A 15,020-nucleotide genomic window follows, 5' to 3' on the forward strand; every position below is an offset into this window, starting at 1 on the left:
ACAATAGGTTATTAGTTGAAGTTATCATTCAATCAGAATGTGCTTATGCCATAGTCTTATGATGGTATGGCTTTGAAATTAAAATAAAAACACAAACAATAACCTACATAGGTGTAAATTTTTACTATGTAGAGTAAAATTCAAACTCCAAACCTTGTGCTCTATGCTTTACTCACCACGAGATAAAAGCTTCAACAAATATGAAAATAAAGGGGCATGGAACAACTAGGACATTCATTTTACGTACTATTGATGAACAAACTGAAAACATCTAATCCGAATTTTTTGCCATTAACATCTCGCTAATAAATGACAATGAGTGTCATGAATAAATACCATCAATGCCCTAATTAGCATAATATGGAGTACTTTCCTTGAGTAAGAAACTTAATCATTGTGTTTGCTATTATAATCAATAGAGGTGAAAAAAACTAATTTTTTTTGTTTCTAAGCATATTTACAATGAATGACATTGTGCAGTGAAATTTCGATTTGCGATAAGATAATATGATGCTTTACCAACTAATTGTTAAGATGAAACGAGACTCAACAAGTTCATTGGATATTCAAAATTTATGTAAACTCACTGATTTGATTGTTGCTCACTACCCATTTAAATGTAGATAAATTGAATCTCGGTGCTTCTTAAATTAAGGAACAAGTACGATGCATCTTAGCACAATGCTTTTGGAACTATACTTCAATCCAATTTAATTTTATAGGCATATTTCTTTATTTGACTATAATGTTGCTTATGTGTTGGGTCTATTTTTGAGCCATGATACAAGGGAAAGCACACTTGCGAGATTCACGAATGAAATTAAAGGATAATCTTAGAAGATAGAGATTGATCGTATGTCTCCTATATATGCTTAGCAGTCGATACGTCATAATACATGAGCAATCAACACGATTTTGGAATATATTTGCGAGATACACTTCAAGTATGATAACAGGGTGTACCAAAGCCAGGACCTACCATACAAGGCCCATATACACGTTGAAAGCCTCAATAGTCGGTCACTATATGCATCTTGGCAACCAACCGATTATAAAAGCTACCTAAACCATCTCTATTTAAGAACAAACTTTGAGACATATATTTCCAATGACCTCTATATGCCCTGCCATACGATATTGGAGGAGTTTGGATACAGTTAATGTTTTTTTAGATTCATCCTCTGCCAAAGAGGAGCTTAACAGCTGGACCCTGTGAAAACTCATCAAATTGTATCAAAATAATGTGGAACTTTCCATATATGGTCAATGTTCTATGGTAAAAAAATTATATAAATTAAGTCGCATCCAATTTGTCGGTCGCAAAGATATGCCTTGATCGTCAGCTTCATCATGATATTTGGGAAATTGATCCAAAACTTTTGAAACCTCATATGTGAGGCCTGAAAACCTTCACCCTGAAATTTCAAGTTATATGGAGATGATTGATCAAGACTCACATTTGTCATTTGCTAGAAGCATATTCTGTAGCCAACAGGATCTATAGTCACTAAAATTGGTACTTCTTCCATTCTATAAAGAGTTTTTTGCATGCAGCATGGAGCATTAGATTCCCAACATGAAGTCATATCAACAATAAGAGGATGGCACCTTATGGGGCTTCCATAGGAGAGAGGCTAGCCTTGCAATAGAAATCATAAAATTATACAGATGCCTGACTGCTTGTCCAAAATTTCTCCAAACTATACAAAATATCTTCGAGAAGATTATCAAACTCATAGGGTATAGAATACCTTGAGAAAAATACGGTTGCATCTGCAATGGCCAGATATTTGAGGGGATTTTCTCTAGCTTGCAATGAATTATAGGTAGAAATTTTTCATTCAATTTATCACTTCGGAAGTTCAATGCAACCTTGACCATAGCTAAATCTCATTTCTAACTTTAGAGTATTGCACCATATTCCCCAGTTGAGGCAACTGTTTCAATAATTTTGAATGTAGATGGATTAGGAATAACTACACATGATAGGGACTTTACTATTTGGATGGCGAAACTCATTTGATCAGTCAATTCAGGTAATTTTTTTTTAAGTCTTAATAAGTTTCTTTCTTTTGTCGAATTATGATAATAATTAGAAACAGAATTTACTTATCCTAGAAATATATGAATTTACTTTTTATCAATGATCTTATATGGACTTTGTCATCAAAACTAATAGCCCTTTCAATAGGATACGTAGTTCCTTCCTCAAGACTTGATCATCTTAGATGAAACAACCGAAGCATTAGTCTACAACTCATTATAGAATATAATAATATATTTCCAATGTTGATCAGTGGAATTTGATAATATCAAACATCATCATTATATACCACAATAAAATCCTTGTATTTGGAAAAGATTTCATTCATAATATTTTGAAATTCAGATGGAGAAATTATTTAATTCAAATAGCATAACATTCCATTCCTACCACCCCAAAAGGATTGTAAAGGCAAACTTATATCTATCTGATTCATTAATCTGTATTTTCCAAATTTTGGATTTCATATCAAACTTAAGGAAACTTTTACCTATGCATTCTTAAGATAAGATATCTGATGATTAGGTATGGGATGTTGTATCCATTTTTGTACTTTATTTTATCATTAAATTACTAGTCTCAGTACTTCTCTCTCGGTCAATTGTATTTTCGACATAAAATGTTGCAAGATTCCATGGTGATACAGTTTTCCTAATTAAAATTTTTCTTTTGAAGATCTTGTATTTCTCTTTTGCAAATTTCTAAGTATCATTGACTAATATGAATAGATCATGATTTAATAGGATTTGTTTTTTTGGAAAATCCTTCAATATATGCAATTCTATTGTCTGCTGCTATTTATGCCACATAGCTCTATGAAGAAAAAAAAAATATTTATTTTACTAAATTTTATATCAGTTCGTGTGTATTATGTTAGAGCAATTTTTTTTGTTTCCAAACTTTGTTAGATGGTTTTATTATCATTAGATCTACAATGTTCGAAAAGAAAAAAATGATTTTTTGTTTATAGGGGCCTAGATCTTGAAATTCACTAAATCGACGGTTTAAAAAAGTCACCTAACTACCATAAATATGATTTTCTAAAAGCATAGTTTCATTATATGACAACGAGATGCTGAAATTACTCCCTTAGGTAAAATCCAATCGAGGAGCATTTCTAGGACCCCAAATTTTGGAATGTAACCTCTTCAATATATTTGCTAAGGAAAAAAAAAGGATTTACAAGTCACAAACTCCATAGGGAATAAACAAATAATGCCTCAAGATTGAATAGAAACCGTCCAATTTTTTAATGGTAAGATTTATGAGTAAAACTCAAAATTAAATTTATTCCTTTTATCAAAATCATCAGGTAACTTTTAGGTAGTTCACAAAGGTTTGGGTCATAAAAAATTTCTCAAGTTTTATACCTAAATGAGTAAGTGGACAGTGTACTCCCATGGAAGCATAGTATAGGTGTTATATATAAATACATATCAAACTAAAAGGATAATAGTGGAGCAAAAAGAAGGACAAGCCTTCTAGGAAGTGTTTTGGGAGTGCTAGGAAACAACAACACCATTAATCCCCTATGCATCATTAGCAATACATCTCCAGTAACGTATATAATGCTGCTAGGATATCCTACTCCCCAGTCATTTCTGGTGCCTCACAGATGCTATTCTTTGGTTTCTTTTTTCCGAGAAGTAGCCGATCAAAGCAGATCCTAGGGTGTTTACTCGGTTGTTTCCACATCATTTCAAGCTCGTCATGTCCCACTGTGCACTCTAAATGGTTCACAACCAAATCAAAGAAGATCTTAGATGAAATCCCCACTAATTTATAATTTCAATTATGGATGCCACCAGTCCAGCCTCACATCATCCCTTTCTTGATCTATTCGCTATATCGGCTTAAGATCGCGTAAAACCAAAGCAAAAAATCTCATGAAAACGCAAAGAAACATAAGGATAGGTTTAAAAAGTGTTTGAAGGAAAATACTGTAGATATTAAAAGAAAAGAAAAGATAGAACTTACTTGGCAAGGCAGACCCCCAAGCTTGGCTCCCATAGTTGGTGGCCTAAATTAGACTTAGCAGTCAAGGTGTCTTTCTTCTGAGCACTTGAATTTCACTCAAACCAGAGAATTTATTGGTCTTCAAAAGGATTTGATCTTAATGTGCGATTGACCAATGGCTTAAGGTTAAAATTTATTGGTTTATGGTGCTTCAATAGGCTGCTAAATTTGTAGGGTTTGAAGGCTTAAGGATTCGAAGGCTTTGTGGGCAGAGAGGGTCTCTTTTGAGAAACTTGGGGCTTTTAGGGTTCCTCCCATATATTCAAAATCACATTGTAGAAGGGTTTTATAGGCAATCATTTGAGTCCAAAATGCATAACCCATATTCCAAAGGTTTTGGAAGCTGATAGGCATTGCAACACGGACCATGCCGCTTCTATTTTTGTGGGCTTTCGAGTGACTTTCATAAACTTTCAGAATATTGGTTACGCATTTATGAGTCGTTTGAGTGCCCTATAAGTACCCTTCTCTGATGAAATTCAAACTAGATGAACAGATGAGGATGAAACCCTAAAGCCCTAGAAATCTAATCTCAGACCACCTTTTCCTTCTAAACCCTAGGAACCTTAAGCCTTGATAACCTAGAATTCCAGCAGCCATTGGAGATCTAGAAACCAACAAATTTAGAGCTGAAACCCTAGGAGAACTCCTAGATGAAATCCTTTTGAGGATCAAGAAATTATGTGATTCAAATGAAATTCCAAGGTTGAGGAAAAGAGGCCCGAAGTCCTGGATTTCCATGTAAGTTATTTTTTTCTAGTTTATTATCATCAAAACCTTCTTTAAACCTATAATCATTTTTCTTTGTCTCAAAACTCTTTTTTCAACCTCCATGAGTCTTTTTTTCTCAATTTTATGTAATCCTAGAGAACACGACCGATGGATCATATAAGGAAAGCCATGATGTTGAATAGTTGTGATCCATAATTCCCTAGTTTTACATATATTAATGAATAGATAACACAAAGATTAATGAGATGTGAAAAGCACTATGTTAATTTTTTCTTTCTTGGCTTGCTTATAAAATAGGATGTTGTCCAATAAAATTTATACGGGAATGCTGGGGGTAAATGCATTTGAATTGTTGCTTGGTTCAGAAGAAACAATACTCTAAAAGTTCATTGGGGATACAAATTTCTTGTGGGGATATGTAAAGTCTTTGATTTGATGATTGCTTGATACTCATTGAAAATGTAGCTCACTTGAATCCCCAGACATCTTAGTTAAAAAGATGGATATGGTGCTCCTTGGAAAACTATTCATAGAACTATGATTCAATCTATTTTAATTAGGGTATGGTTTGCACATGCTGCAAATGACATATAATTTTGGTGTCAAAAATCCTAAGATGGTGATAAAGCCTATTCTTATCTCTAATTATAAATTTTTATACTAAAAAAATTGTTCAAATCAAACCAATTTATAAATAAATGAAAACCTTAAAGATTGATTGTGTAGATAATATATTGCAAGGTGTACTATTTTTAGGACTTAAAAATTCTCTTTTTCTCAGTATCCATACATATCTATATCAAGATGGTGCATCTTAATTCTAGATTTTAAGTTGTCAACCGTATATGAACTTTTTCCCTTAATTATATGTGTATATTCATTTGTTTTGCTATTCCGTTTCATTAAATACTCAACAAACAGCTAAATATGCATTATGCAAAGATGATGTCATTTTCAATGATGTTAGGGAATTTCTATTTTTACGCTTGAATGGACGAAGCACTTGTGTTTGACATTTCAACATGCATAGGAAGACTTGTGACAGAGATGAAGATAAAACTTGCAATAGAGTCAACTTGCAAGACCCATTTCGTTTGCAAAAATGTGCATGTATACCTACGAAAATATGCTTTTACCCGTGATTCCATTCTCTACATTGTCCACCATTCCAACAGGACCTGTTAATGAACTCAGCTTTTTCCATCCCTGGTTTCACTTCCTCGTTCTCTCTCATTTTCACTCAAATAGAAAAATTGTGCATTTTAGCCTACGTAATGGTTTGAGTTGCTCATTTCTTTAATCTAAAATTGTGTCGGCAAGGAGAAAATGGGGTTAGCAAACCTTCAAATCAAGAAGATATAGCAGAAAAAAAATCTGGCAAGTAACCTACTCAAAGACAGAAAATCGCTCCGCAGTGAGACCTATGAGCTCTTTAGTTTCTGTGACGGGGATAATGCTCTCATCATATCTAGAGTAAAAAAGATCAACAAATTCCAAAGCCAACGATTCTCAAATGGTAACCATCTAAAGTAAATAATTTCAGCCAATCCAAGTAAAAATCATAACAAAAACTACTAGAAATTACTTGCCATGGACTAGGTTGAGATTTTAGATAATGTTTCACACAATCGGGATTGGTTAGGGGAAAGACTTTGGCCACAAGTCTTTCTCCCTCTAAGCCTTTCTCACACTAGGTTTCTCAATTTTCCAATTTCTTTTCAAATGGAGAGGTAAAAAATATTTATTGAGAGATGATACATATGTGGAAAATTTACTTTCTTTCTTGTTGTTACCTAAAAGGGTAAGTTCGTTATGTTCATTTTGGTGAAAATGTCACCAAGTACCCATGGAAAGCTTGGTTTACTCTATGCCCATCTTGTTCACTACCCATTTCACCAATTTTCTTGTTTGTGGCAATTTTGGCCCTATAAAATTGTAGAGCACCACTTCCATTTCATTTTGCAATAAATTTAACCCAAAACTTCAAGAATTGAGAGGATTATGAGTATTTTGTAAATTTGGACCAAAAACATCGTAACCATCCATGAATCCTTCCATTTCTCCTATTTTGATGGGATCTTACTTGGTTTTTCTTACTTTGGCTTCATGAAGTTGAGAACTACATTCAAGGAGGATTTTGCATCAAATTTGGATCAAAATCGCCAAAGATTGGGAGAGCTTTTTATTCGCCCTTTATCCAAAATTCAGCAACCTTCGTCTTTTGGAATTTGTGATGCTTTAATTTGATCCAAATCTTGTTATAGACCCACCGACGAATGACATTGATGTTTAGGGCTTTGAGCAAGGACCATATATATAAAAATTCAGCTGAAAGTCCTTTTAGATTGTGAGAAGTCCAAATAAAAATTGGATCTAGTTTGTGTAGACTATAACTCATGAGCAACATTTTGATCATTCACTATTGTATTCAATTTGGTATTGATCCACAAAACGAACCCCTTTGATATGTAAAAAACTTGAAAGTTGGGTGAATTTGACATGTTACTGGGTTCTCCTTTTCCACTGCAAGACCATGGCCAATATATGGTCCCATGCTTCAAAAACTGGTGGATGAAACATATTCGCCTTGAGTAAGCTACTCATCTGCTTGTTTTGTTCTCTATCTTCTTAATTTGAAGCTCACCCCATTTTCTGCTTGCTAACACAGATTAGACAAATGAAATGAGCAGCTCCAACCATTTTATAGGTTAAAAAGCACAGTGCTTCTCTTTGAGTAAATTTAGAGAGAAATAGAGAGTAAAATAAGGGATACAAAAAGCTGTGTTCATTAAGAGGTCTTGCAGGCACGATTGACAAATATAGCAAATATAATCGAAGGTAGCAGGAAATTTGCACAGGTATGTATGCATATTTTGCTAGTCAAGTCTATTGCATGTTTGTCTTTGTTTTTGTTTTGAAACTTCAACTGGATGGGCTACTTCCACTCAACTTTAGCAACAAAAATTCCTCTAACAACACTTAAAATGACGTCTACTTTTCGTAATGCATATTTATTTGTCCATCGAGTGTCATATTGGTTGCTCAAAAATGTGTCAGGAAAGATTTACAATGCCATGACTCCAAATTGGAACCAAATAACTAATACATTTTGGGGCCCACTATACCTTAAATTCATGTATTAGAAATAAAATGTTTTGTACATAAAATTGGGGTTCGTGAGGAGCTTTAGGAATTGTTACTATCTACATTAGACTTTATATGGGTTGTGAAGCATATACAAATCCTTTAGAAAGAACATATATCATAAATACAGGAAACCTCAATACTAATAAGTTTGTCATGCTTGGATAGCTGCGTATATAAAGGGGTACTATCTGTGCTCTACTCCCTCCTATGATCTAGGTATCAAGTGAGTGTATGATCAACAACTTTCTCTCTATAAATATCTTCACATGGGATTATATAAGGGCTTATCTTTGTTACTTGGTGTCTTAAAGAAATAACAGGGTACAGAGTTCATCGCTCCCTCTCTTCTATTCTCTCTTTCTCTTAATCACGTAGAAGAAATATTGGACTTTTGAAAATCAAAATGATCAATCCATTTTCCACAGTATCAAAGGAGTTTAAATATACTTTCAGGGAGTAGCAATCATGATGTCACCCAAATCTTTGACTAAAACCCTCTCTCTCATACAGTGGTTTGATGGGATAAGTATCCTTTCAAATTTGATATCAAAATATTTTAAGATGGTTTCAATGATGAGCTTTCATCAATTTAGACCCAAAACATCCTAATATTCAAACTTAAACCTGAAAACAATTGATTGTTGTGATATTGTTTGAAAAAAAAAGGGTGAGTGGTTATTTGAACTTGTCATTAGCCAAGCTTGCCTATTATTCTAGCATGTCTAAATCTAAATGATGCCACTCTCTCATGGTAAATCCTTTAGATTTAAAAATTTTCATGTGAAAGTGAATTCAAAGGTGAACACAATGATCAATAATGTGAGAGACATGGCTCACTAAATTCGACCTATTTTTTCTGCAAATTGTCACAGCAGATGTGACCATTGCAGATGCCATCGTATTTTACTCACGGTATTGTAGACTCTGTGAGTTTGATAATCTTTTTGAAGGGTTCATGATGCATAACTTTATAAAATTTGAGACGAAAATACTTTGTTTATTTTGGAGATATTTTGGACAGGCAGTAAAGCCTTTGTACAATTTTATGATTTCTACTTCAAGGCTCTCTCCTATGGAAGCCCAATAAGGTGCCATTCTCTTGTTGTTGATATGACTTCATGTTAGGAATCTAATGGTCCAAGCCTTATGTAAAAAGCTTCTTATAGGATGGGAGAAGTACCAATTTTAGTGATTAGAGATCATCTTGGCTATAGAATATACATCTGGCAAATGACAAATACGCGTCTTGGCTACTTATGGATTTAGATTAGGGCTCAGTCATCTCCAAATAACTTGGAACTTCAGAGAGAAGGTTATCATGCCTCACATATCAGGTTTCATTGACCATCTATGCAAAGTCCCACATTATTTTTGTATGATTTGATGAGTTTTCAAAAGGTCCAGCTGTTAAACTCCTCTTTGGCAGACGATGAATCAGAAAAAACATTAACTGTATCCAAACTCCTCTAATATCATGCGGCAAACCATGTAGAGGCCATTTGAAATATAAATCCCAAAGTTTGGTCTTAAATAGAGATGGATTTGGTAGCCTTTATAATATAGTGACTGACTATTGAGGCATTCAAGGTGTATAAGGGCCTTGTATGGTATGTCCTGGCTTTGGTACACCCCGTTATCATACTTGAAGTACATCTCACAAATATATTAATAAAATCGGGTTGATTGTTCATGTACAAGGACCTATCATCTGCTAAGCATATGTAGGATTGACATTCGATCAACCCTTATCTTCTAAGATTTTCCTGTGATTTCATTCATGATTCTCTCGAGTGTTCTTCCCCATGTATCATGGGTCAAAAATACACCCAAAACGTAGGCAACATTGTAGCCAAATAAAGATATGTACCCTTATAATTAAATTGGATTGAAGTATAGTACCATAAGCATTGTGCTAAGATTCATCCTACATGTCCCTTAATTTAAGAAGCATCAAGATTTAAATGAGGAACAATGAAATGGTGAATGTAACTGGCCATCCATTCACGACTACAAACCTTTGGATAACCTACCTAGGTGTAGGTTTTTTTGTAGTTGGTGAATGGATGGCTAGTTAGCATTTTAAAATGACAAGCACACACATAAAACACGTACATACACACACACACACACACACATATATATATATATATATATATGGAAAAACCTAAAATATGCTGATAGGATAAATGCTACAGTGTTTCACCCTTGTAGCATTTTGAGTTGAATTCTTTGTTGGATTTCACATAATTAGAAACAAAATGGTTAGACTGTTCTAAATATGAGATAATGAATATCCAAAATATGAATCCATATCAAAGTAAAAGAAAATATAAAACATGATGTCTATTTTGGTAGTGCGCAATATTTAGAAATGAAAAATTTTGGTAATATTATTTATTAGGGAAGGACATGTGTTTGACATGCACGTCGCCAATATTAAAAATCGATTGACATATTTAGATTGAAAAAAAGAGAAGGAAAAGCATATGTTGAAGTAGTTTAAGCCAAGAAAAACTAGAACTTAGCTCAAGTTACATATCAAACCATTCAAGAAATTAATAAATTAATTTATATGTCGGATGATTATTTAAGAAAAAAACAACTTCTAAAATAAATATTCGTCCCAATAGCTTGAGTGACATAACATTACAAATATTTTCCCACATGTACGTTAATTTAATTTTGAACAAAAATTGCTAATATTATTCAAATATCAGTATACATTCCTAACATTATTTAAACTAGTGGCATGCACCCGCATTGTAGGAGTCATTAAAAATGTCATGCATTTAATTTTTTATTAATGCTTTTTCTTAAGAAAAATAACACTACAAAATATAAAATGAAAACATAGAATGAATTAAAAATTAAACTAAATTTTATAATAAACTAGTGATAATAATTTCTCACAAATTTAGAGGGAAAGCATAGAGAGATGAAATAAATTTCACAAACAAACAGGAATAATTGATGTATTATTTGATTGAATATTGGACATAAACTTAGTGAAATGAGTAAATTATATGTATTATTTTAAAAAACACATAAAAATTTAGTACATCTATTTATGTAACTTAGAGAGGATATTATTATGATTATTCATTCAATTATAGTAATAGTTGTTACTTACAAACATAATGGTATACTATATAGATGTTCTTATTAAATACGTGCACCTCAAAATTCACTAAAAGTGGTTTTTTCGACGTTGAAAAATCCTCAATTCAATCATCTCGACATCAAGATATATGGGCATGAGAAAAATAGATTTCAGGTCATGGAAATAGTGCATCTCATGTAATATCCAGACTATCAATTTTCAAGTGTTCATAGACCCGCACGATCTATACTATTTTAAACTTTTTAATTTTTATAATTAGAATTGAAAATAAATTTTCGGCTCACCATAAAGGTTTCTGATATTGAACAAACATAATAAGCATAATATTAAGTAAAAATATTATAATCACATTTACTTATGAATATTATAATAGTTATGAATTATAATTTACCTAAGTAAAATGATTATAATATAAAATTTACAAAATTTTATTTATCGATAAAGTTATGTAATTTTCTTTAATTGATAATACAATGTAGTTAATTAATCTAGTTACTATGAACTGCAAATTATTAACTAAATATTATTATTATTATAAATATCAATTTTAATTAACTAAATTATTATTTTACAAAAAAAAAGACTATTCATGATATCAAATGAAGTGAATGAGATAATATATAATTGTGTATCTCTATTTATGCTTTGTGGGTGAATGTTAGAAATTTATTTTAGGGGAATATCCCCGTACCCCCTGTTTGTTGTTTTCATTTCTCAATAGACCGAAAGACTCAAAATATTTCTCCTAACCCCCTGACTAATCGTACCCACTTTTCACTATTTTCTAGCCCTAATGAATATAAAAAAGACATGCTCATTCTAAACCCTTCTTCTCTTAACATGATATATTCCCCCTAAATTTCTCTCTCTAACATTCACCCTCTTTGTCTCTATAACGGGGGAGAGAGAGAGTGAGAGACACGAAGGGAGAGAGATTGGGAAAATAGGTAAAGGGAGAGATTTTGGGGAAAATCAGGTGAAGAGAGACAAAGGACGGTGCTTAGAAAGGATATGGCTTTTTTATATTTGTTTGGGGCAAAAAGGTAGGTTTAAAGGGGATAATGTTTGCTGAGGGGGTTAAAAGATATAAAACTTCGAATTTTTTTTACCTAATAAATGTTTTAAAACCTTGGGTCGATTGAGATATGAAACTTAAAAATGGGAGGTATGGAGATATTTTCCCTTTATTTTACACATGAAATAGTAATCACTGAAGTAAAGTTTTAATTCAAGTTTTGAGAGAGAAATAAAGTATTGTACCATTAACGCAATCAAAGTATAGGAAAATGGTTTGGCAGGGCTGCAGTCCTATCAAAAGAAGAAAAGCGTCACCACATCTCATTGTAAATTGAAATTTAAGCATGGAAAACCTTTAAATTAATCATCTCGGCTTCAGCATTATGATTATGAAAATAACATTAGGATTTCAAGCTCTAAAAATAATATTGCAATAAATTATCTAGACCATCCATTTTCGATGCCATTTTTTGAGTTTTAAAATTTACTGTCGGAGTTAAAAACTGATTTAAAAGCCAACATGGAGATTCTCGAAGCCGAAAGTGCTTTCAGATGAGGATTTGAAGTGAGGCTTTATTATGTTTTCATAAAGCGCAGGCCTACTAAAAACTTCATGCAAAAGTAAAATATTTATGTGATATTTTACGATAACATATAAATTTCAGATACTATAAATTAAGTTTCAACATTTTGGCCTTTCTCAGCTCATGTTTTATTTAAGGGAATGTATAGAATGAGACCATTTATCTTTGGTAGAAGGTGACAGATTAATCTTTACCATTGGATGTGAAATTCGGTGGCTGCAATTATTCTATTAACCAAGCCCAAATTTTAAAAGAAATTTTTTCAAACTTTTTGGCACATCCAATCTATCAAACTTCACATCGGATGGTTGTACGTAGTTGTGACCACCTTGTATCAAAGGTAAAAGGTCTCATTGTATATATTGTCTTTATTTAAAGGCTCTGTGTAATTTGTTTTATGTTTATCTTTTAGAAGGTATAAATCTTCATCCAATTTCAAGTATTCATTGTTTCCATTTTTGTTGTGATTTTCCATACACTTCTGATTTTTAATTATTTCAATTTTTTGCATGTATTCATGAATTTATCTAAAAATAGGAACTTAAAAAATTTCCCTAATATTAGCCATACTGAGAAATTCCAAATAATATACTTCATTGATAAGTTAGGGCAAGAGGACCGAAAAGAAAGTTTAAAATACTATGACATATGAACGTCTCTTTTTCTCTCTTTCTCTCTAACACCCTAGGCTCTCTAACACCCTAGGGACCTACACTAGAACCCAATGTGATGTCCTCTGTTAATGCCGCTTCATTTTCTCTAAAAAACCAATGATAAATGCCTTTTATTATGTTTGCAAAAGAACCCAGTGCTAGTTGCCCTTCTTTTCCTCTTCATATATAACATAAAGATTTAACCCAATCCTTATTGTTATCCAACTCACGTTAACCACATCAAAATCCTAACTCCTTCCCATATTATGTAACTATATAAAAACATCAACCTTGGTATTAACTATCATGAAGATAGACTCTTAACCAAATTGTCAATCTCTATATAACACCCAAATAATTTCACTATTTTCAAGTTCCGCCTTGTGACAAAACTCATTGGGTCTTTTTGCACAGCTTTCAATGCTCTTGCAGGCGTGAGACTCAGCGATGACACTCAAAAAATTCCTAAAAATGTGGACCAGACTGTGTTTCAATTTAAAAAAGCAATAAAAAAATCGTTTGCACATAATTTTTAAGTTAATAAATAATAAAATGACACTCTCCTCATGTTGTTCTTACAATATAATTATTGTTTCTTCTTGGGAACCGATCTATTACGATTAGATACATTCGCATGGGAGACAGATTATGAATCCATTTAGTGAAGATTCACTTGATTAATCTCCGTTGCCCATGGACTCAGATTCCGATTGATAAGGATGTATTTCTTACTAAAGAGTGCTGTCAATTGAGAAGATATATTTCTTTCACCTCTTTGTTTGTAAATTCGTTGGTGGGTTTCCGCTATGGGAAAGAGAGATAGAGCGATAAGAGAGATAATAATGGAGAGAGAGAGAGAGTACCTAAACTATCAAAATTTAAAAAAAGCAAGGAACGAGATCCTGCGAACGATTCAAGAGGGGCGGCAAAATTATCATAAGGGACCAAGATTTTACTTGTTTGAAGATAGTGGTAGGAGAGCACAGATCATGAGCTCTCTTAAGTTTGTAAGTGGTTGGTATCATGGGCTTGAATTTTGAAAACCCTTCACAATGTAAATGGACCTCATCTTACCTAGTAAGGTGTGCTTTTTCAAGGGCACGACTTTTGGAAAGAGGTAGTTGTCTTTTAAGGGTACACGACATTTCAAATGATGTAGTTAGCAAATATTGTTCGTTTGTGATTTACTTAGTTATTTTTGTAGCATTCCAATATATATTTTAAACTTTATATTTCTTTAATTTTCTTATCTCTAGGGCTTTTTTGTCCCATGTATTCCTATGTCCCAAAATTAATTTAATTTAAATGTCTCTTTATCTTTTTTTAATTCTATCTCTCTATAACATGTTCCTCTCTTGGTTATCTCTCTCTATGTAATTTACTTTCCTATTTCATTCCCAAAATCTCTCTCATATTTCTCTTTCCTTAAATTTTATTCTTCCTCTCGCTATCTGTCACATGGATTCATCTTCGATATTTTCTTCTTTCTCTGTAAGCAGCTTTATCTCATGTGTTCCTCTTGAGATAATTTCTCTAACTTTCTAATTTATTTTTCTATCTAATTTACACAAAAAGTTAGTTCATATCTATCTCTTTATCTTTACCTAATTCTATCTCTCTATTACATGTACATCTGTAGCATATCTTTCTCGTTTTAATTTAATTTCCAATTTCTTTCCTAAAATCTCTCTCATATTTTTCTTTCT

This window comes from Amborella trichopoda, chromosome 12, assembly GCF_054954075.1.
Source record: "Amborella trichopoda isolate Santa Cruz 75 chromosome 12, AtrichopodaSantaCruz75HAP2 v2.0, whole genome shotgun sequence".
In the NCBI taxonomy this organism is placed as follows: Eukaryota; Viridiplantae; Streptophyta; class Magnoliopsida; order Amborellales; family Amborellaceae; genus Amborella; species Amborella trichopoda.